This window comes from Cnephaeus nilssonii (genome assembly GCF_951640355.1).
Source record: "Cnephaeus nilssonii genome assembly, chromosome: 5".
Lineage (NCBI taxonomy): Eukaryota > Metazoa > Chordata > Mammalia > Chiroptera > Vespertilionidae > Cnephaeus > Cnephaeus nilssonii.
The window spans coordinates 71,908,843-71,914,842 of NC_137076.1; positions in this window are offsets into that span (position 1 = coordinate 71,908,843).

A 6,000-nucleotide genomic window follows, 5' to 3' on the forward strand; every position below is an offset into this window, starting at 1 on the left:
AAATCAATAAAAATTTTAAAAATAAAAATAAAAATGCTACAAGATTCAAAACGTGAAGAAACCTAGATGAAAGCAAAACAAGTGAAAAAAATGAGGAGAACCTAGGCCTGAATAGAATTCTCAAAATATTTAAATATTTGCCCCTAAGTTTTGGGTAATTGTCAGAGGTGGGCCATGAATCGAATTCCAAGCTTTCCAACAGGCAGAGTAAAAGAGAAATGGGATCCATTAAGTCCATCCATTAAAAAAAAAAAAGATGAGAGCGAAAACACACCAGGATCTGGGAGCTACGGTGCAATTCTGAGCTCTGATGCTTGAGAGGTGTCTTCTATGCCTCCAAGGAGAGGAGGACGGCACTAGATATGACTATTACAAGGCAGTTGTTCAGAAATCAGGCTCAGGGATCAGGGCCTGCATTCAGTGGTGGTGGGACAAGTTCCAGAACCTCTGTAAGCCTCAGTTTCCACAATCTGTAAATTGTGGGTAATGTATGAAACCTACCTCAGAAGTTGGTGGTGAGGATGAAATGAAGTCACACATTTAAAATCCCAGACACAGTGCCCAACCCAGAGTAAAGTCCAGGAAATTATTAGTGTTTGGAGTGGGTGGATGGCTGGTGGCCTAACTGGTAGCAGGACAGGCAGGTGACTCCACTCCAGGCTCCGGGTCTGCCCCAGAGCAAGGGAGTCAGCCTGTCACTCTGTCCACTCCCTGCTCTCCTCTCCTCCCCCAGTGCTGACTGCTGGGGCCAACAGCTCTGAGTCATTGCTCTGGCCCCCAGAGGGTGTGTCCCAGCCTGCACAGACCTTTGGACAGCATCTGGATGAGCCACCCCCCAATCTAAAGGGGCATCTGTCTGCCTTCCAGATCGCATCTAAGAAGCTCAGGCCCAGGCCCAGGATCACTGCAGGAAGTGGCAAGTGGCCAGCCAGAAAGTGGGGCTAAGAGGCCAGGATGTGGATTTACATAACCTAGGTCCTAATTCTCTCCCCATTACTTACCAACTAGTGGCCTTGGACAAGGCAGCTCATCTCCGTGAGTCTCAATGTTTTCATCTGTAGAATGGGAATAACAGTAGAACCCAGCTCAATTAGTAAAGGTTAATCAAGTAGTCAGGCAAGTAATAGAGGGCCATGCGTGAGGAGGTGATTCAGATGCATATCCGCCTTGCTTTGTAACCACTGTCTTAGGTGTGTGGCTTTTTAAATTTGGAACAAAAATCTTACTTCCTGTCTTTGCTATGTGCACCTGCTATGTGTTCAGAAATGGATGGAGTTGAAATCAAGTCCTCACTTGTCCCTAGCTGCATCACATTGACCAAGCCATTCCTCTCTGAGCCCCACTTCATCAGCAATACGGAGACACCACACACACACACACACACACACACACACACACACACTCACACACACACACACACAGAGTGTACAGCTTCAGAGCTACCTGGAGGGCCCACACTGAGGGTTGCTTTTTGCTGCGAATGTGTCCAGCCCCTCCTCACCTTCCCAGTCATCCCTCCATGTTGCACATGGCTTTGCAGAGTACAAAATCCCTTCACTGCTCTGTTCTAGTCAAGGGACCAGCCCAAGAACAGCCCCTTGGTGTCAGAGGCTCATAGCCTCCCACCCTAGAAAGAACTTGGGGATCCAAGAGATCAACCCCTTCCCACCACCCAGACCCCTGAGCCCCTTTCCAGTGCACACGTTCTCTCCAAAGCACCCGCTTCCCAGCGGCTGTTCCGCCACAGCTTGCACACGTCCAGTGATGGGCAGCTCCCCTCCCCTCATGGCCACCACTCCATGGCCCCAAGTGGGCGTGTTGTGTTGAGTTGAGAGCTCCTTGGCCGCTTCCACTGGGCTTGGATTCTGGGAGCACTAGCCCCCACTCCCTCTCTCTGCTCTAGGACAGCCATCCCCCCACCAGAGCCTTCTCTCGGGCTCTCACATCACTCCCACCACCATCACAGGCAGGCGTTGCAGCCAGGCAGACCTGGGTTCACAGTCCAGCTCTGCCCCTTCCTGGCTGTGGGCAAGCCACTCTCCATCTCTGAGCCTGTTTCCTCAGGAGGAAAATATGGGGAAGTAACATAAGCATGTGGCTGTTTCCCTTCAGCACAATTAGTTGAGCTCCGAGATGAAACTTGCCCTCTTGAGCCCCCTGCCACCTCTGTGTCCATTCAACAAACGGCACGTTCACTTTGTGCCAGGCACTGTGCTGGGCACTGGGCACTGGTGGGACGGGGGTGGTGTGCACATCCCTGACACAGGGAGACTGTGTGTGAGAGGAGAGTAGCCAGGCCAAGAGGAGGGAAAAGGGAGACCGGGCAGAGGGAACAGTGTGTCCAAAACCCCGTTCTGGAAAGAGCTGGCCCTTGGGAGAAGGGAAAGACCGAGGCGGCTGGAACTCAGAAGTCATTTGTCCAGAGGATCAGGCTTCAAAAACTACTGTACATTCATACAATGGTATACTGCTCAGTAATTTTTTTAAAGACACCCCGATGGCCCTGGCCAGTGTTTCCCAGTGGTTAGAGGAGGCTCAGGCACTCAAGGGTCTTGGGTTCAATTCCCAGTCAAGGGCATGTACTTGGGTTGTAGGTTCGATCCTGCGTGCAGTAGGCAACTAATTGATGTGTCTCTCACATTGATGTTTCTCTCTCTCTCCCTTCCTCCCTTTTACTCTCTCTAAAAATCAATGGAAAAATATCCTCAGGTGAGGATTAACAGCAGCAAAAAAAAAAAGACACCCCTATGTTCATTGCAGCATTATTCACGGTAGGCAAGACATGGAAATAACTTAAGTGTCCGTCGGCAGATGAATGGATAAAGAAGATGTGATATATAGTGGGGTATTATTCAGCCATAAAAAATAAGGAAATCCTGTCATTTGTGACAACATGGATGGACCTGGTGAGCATCATACTAACTGAAATGAGCCAGACAGAGAAAGACAAATGTTTCATGATCTCACTTACACGTAGAGTCTTTTAAAAAGTTGAATACATAGAAACAGATTGTGAAATGGTGGTTGCCAGGGGCTGGAGTTTGGAGGAAATGGGGAAATGTTGGTCCAAGGGTACAAACTTTCAGTTGTAAGATGAATAAGTTCCAGGAGTCTAATGTACAGCAACGTTACTAATTTAACAATATCGTTATATTTGAAAGTTGCTATGAGAGTAGACCCTCAATGTTCTCACCACCACAACAACAAATGGTAATTACGTAGGTGAAGGATGTGTTCACTGATCTTATTATAGTATACATTTTGCATATATACATGTATCAAATCATTATATTGTACAGCTTAAACTTACACAATGTTACATATCAATTATATATCAATAAGTCTTGGGAGAAGACACACTGCTAATACAACAGGTTGGATTTCAAAACCACGATACCATGCAGAAGAAGGCAGCATTTACACAGCCAGCCATTCCACTGACACGAAGTTCTAAACACATAAAACTAATGTACAGTGACAGGAACCAGATCAAGGACTTGGAGAGGGCAAGAAGGAACTTACTAGAGTGAAGAAAATGTTCTGGATCTTGATCAGAGTTTTAGTTATATGGAGATATACATTTATGAAAAATCCAGTAAGCTATATACATAAGGTTTGTGCATTTTACTGTATAAAGTATACCCTAAATTAGGCCTTAATGTAGTTCTATTTTTTTTTTTAAGAAAAATGCATGTTTGTTGAAGGATGAGCCAGAGTGAGGTATCTTCTGCATCTACAAATGGGCATTACAGCAGAACCCATTCAAGGGTTTGTTATAAAGATTAATCAAGTAATACAGACAAGCACTTAGCACAGGGCAAGTGATAGAAAGGCATGCATACAAAGTAGCAATTCATATATACATCAGGCTTCCTTCCTAGCCACTGAATAGAAATTCCGGGCCTTGACACTTTCTAGCAAGATCCCTCACCTGACTATGCGACAGTTTTCAAATCTATTAAAACAGGGATAATAATAATATTCCCACACTGGGTTGTTAGATGTTAGGAATACCTATGTTAATTCATGTTAAGCACTTTGGCTTGTGATAAAAGCTCAACAAATGAAAGCTTTAAAAAAAATAAGTTGGGCCGTAGCTAGTTTTGCTCAGTGGATAGAGTGTCGGCCTGCGGACTGAAAGGTCCCAAGTTTGATTCTGGTCAAGGGTCAAGAGCACATGCCTGGGTTGAGGGCTGGATCCCCAGTAGGGGGCATGCAGGAGGCAGCCAATCAAAGATTCTCTCTCATCATTGATGTTTCTATTTCTCTCTCTTCCACTCTGAAATCAATAAATATATATATATATATTTAAAACTCTTCAAAAAAAAATAAATAAGTAAATAAGTTGGCCGGGCTCTCTCTGTGAAGCACTCGGGTACCTTTCCTCACCCTCTCCCCATAGGCGCATTTTCCTCAGCTCTCTCTTTCTCCTAAACTCCAAGGGCCCTTCTTTTGCCTTTGTAACTTGTTTCCTAGGCCCATTTCTTCTATGGCTCACTTATTCTAACTCTGTGACTTTCTAAATAAACTTTCTTATATAAAAATAATTATAATAAACTAGAGGCCCAGTGCACAGATTCATGCACTGGTGGGATCACTCTGCCTCTCACCATCTGGGACCCCTCGGGGGATGTCAGATAGCCAGTTTCAGCCAGATCCCCACAGGCCTGATCCAGACAGGAGGGAGCCCGATCCTGAGCTTTGAGTGTCTGTCTCCTGGTGGTCAGTGCGTGCCATAGCGACCAGTCAACCGGTCGTTTGGTCACTTAGGCTTTTCTATATATAGACTAGAGGCCCGATGCACGAAGATTCGTGCAAGAATGGGCCTTCCTTCCCCTGGCTGCAGGCACCACCTTCGCTCTGGCAGGAGCCGCCTTTCCGCCTTCCCACACTGCCCAGAGGCCTGGAGCAGCTGGGGTGTTGCGGAATGCCTGCATTGTCTTTGTTGGGTTAATTTGCATATTCACTCCTGATTGGCTGGTGAGCATTGCGAAGGTACAGTCAATTTGCACCTTACTCTTTTATTAGTGTAGATAAGTCCTGCAGTTGTGGCTCAGTGGTTAAGCATCTACCTATGAACCACAAGGTCCCGGTTGGATTCCCAGTCAGGGTACATGCTGGGTTTGCAGACTCGATCCCCAGTGGGGGGTGTGCAGGAGGCAGCCAATTGATGATTCTTTTTCATCATTGGTGTTTCTATCTCTCTGTTCCTCTCCCTTCTTCTCTGAAATAAATAAAAATATATTTTAAATAATAATAATAAATTTAAAAAGTGAAAAATAAGCTAGCCTCAAAGGAGCAGGCCTAATCAGCAGAGGGGCCAAGTCCTGGGCTGAGAAAAGGGGCGGTCATGGGACACCCTCTGGGAGGGGAGGTGTTCAGGGACTACAACTCACGGCATGACAGGGCCAGAGTGGGGCACGCTGGAAGTTGTAGTTCTTGCGGGGCATCCATGATGCCCACAGGGCGGGGGGGCGGGGGGGCTCAGGAAGGCGGGCCTGAGCAGGTGTCCAACCATCCTCTGATCCAGGCATCTAGTGATGGCATACGCTTCCTCTTGTCACTGGAGTCTCCCAGCTTCCTCAAGTTGGTATTATTGCTCCCATTTAGCATATGAGGAAACTGAGGCTAAAAAAAATGGCCCAAACGGGAGAACCAAGATCTGCTGACTCCAGAGTGCTCTTTGTACATGGATCGCTACCTCCCGTCCGAGGCTGGGGGAGAGGGACAAACTCTCCGAGAAGCAAAGGCTCTTTGAGCGGCCACGGCGTCGTACTAACTTTACAGACGAAGAGACGGCGTCACGTCAGTCACTAGTCCAAGGTTGCGGACAGTAGCGGACGGCTGGAATGCCAGGCTCCGGTCCCTTCGCTTTTGCCGGCCCTTACCGCCCGGCACTGAGTGGGCGTGGCCTACTCCCGCCCCGCCCCCTTCCACCTCCCGCTCCCGCGCGCTTGGTGTAAACCAGGTAGTTCCATAGGCGCGCGGGAGTGGGGGTGA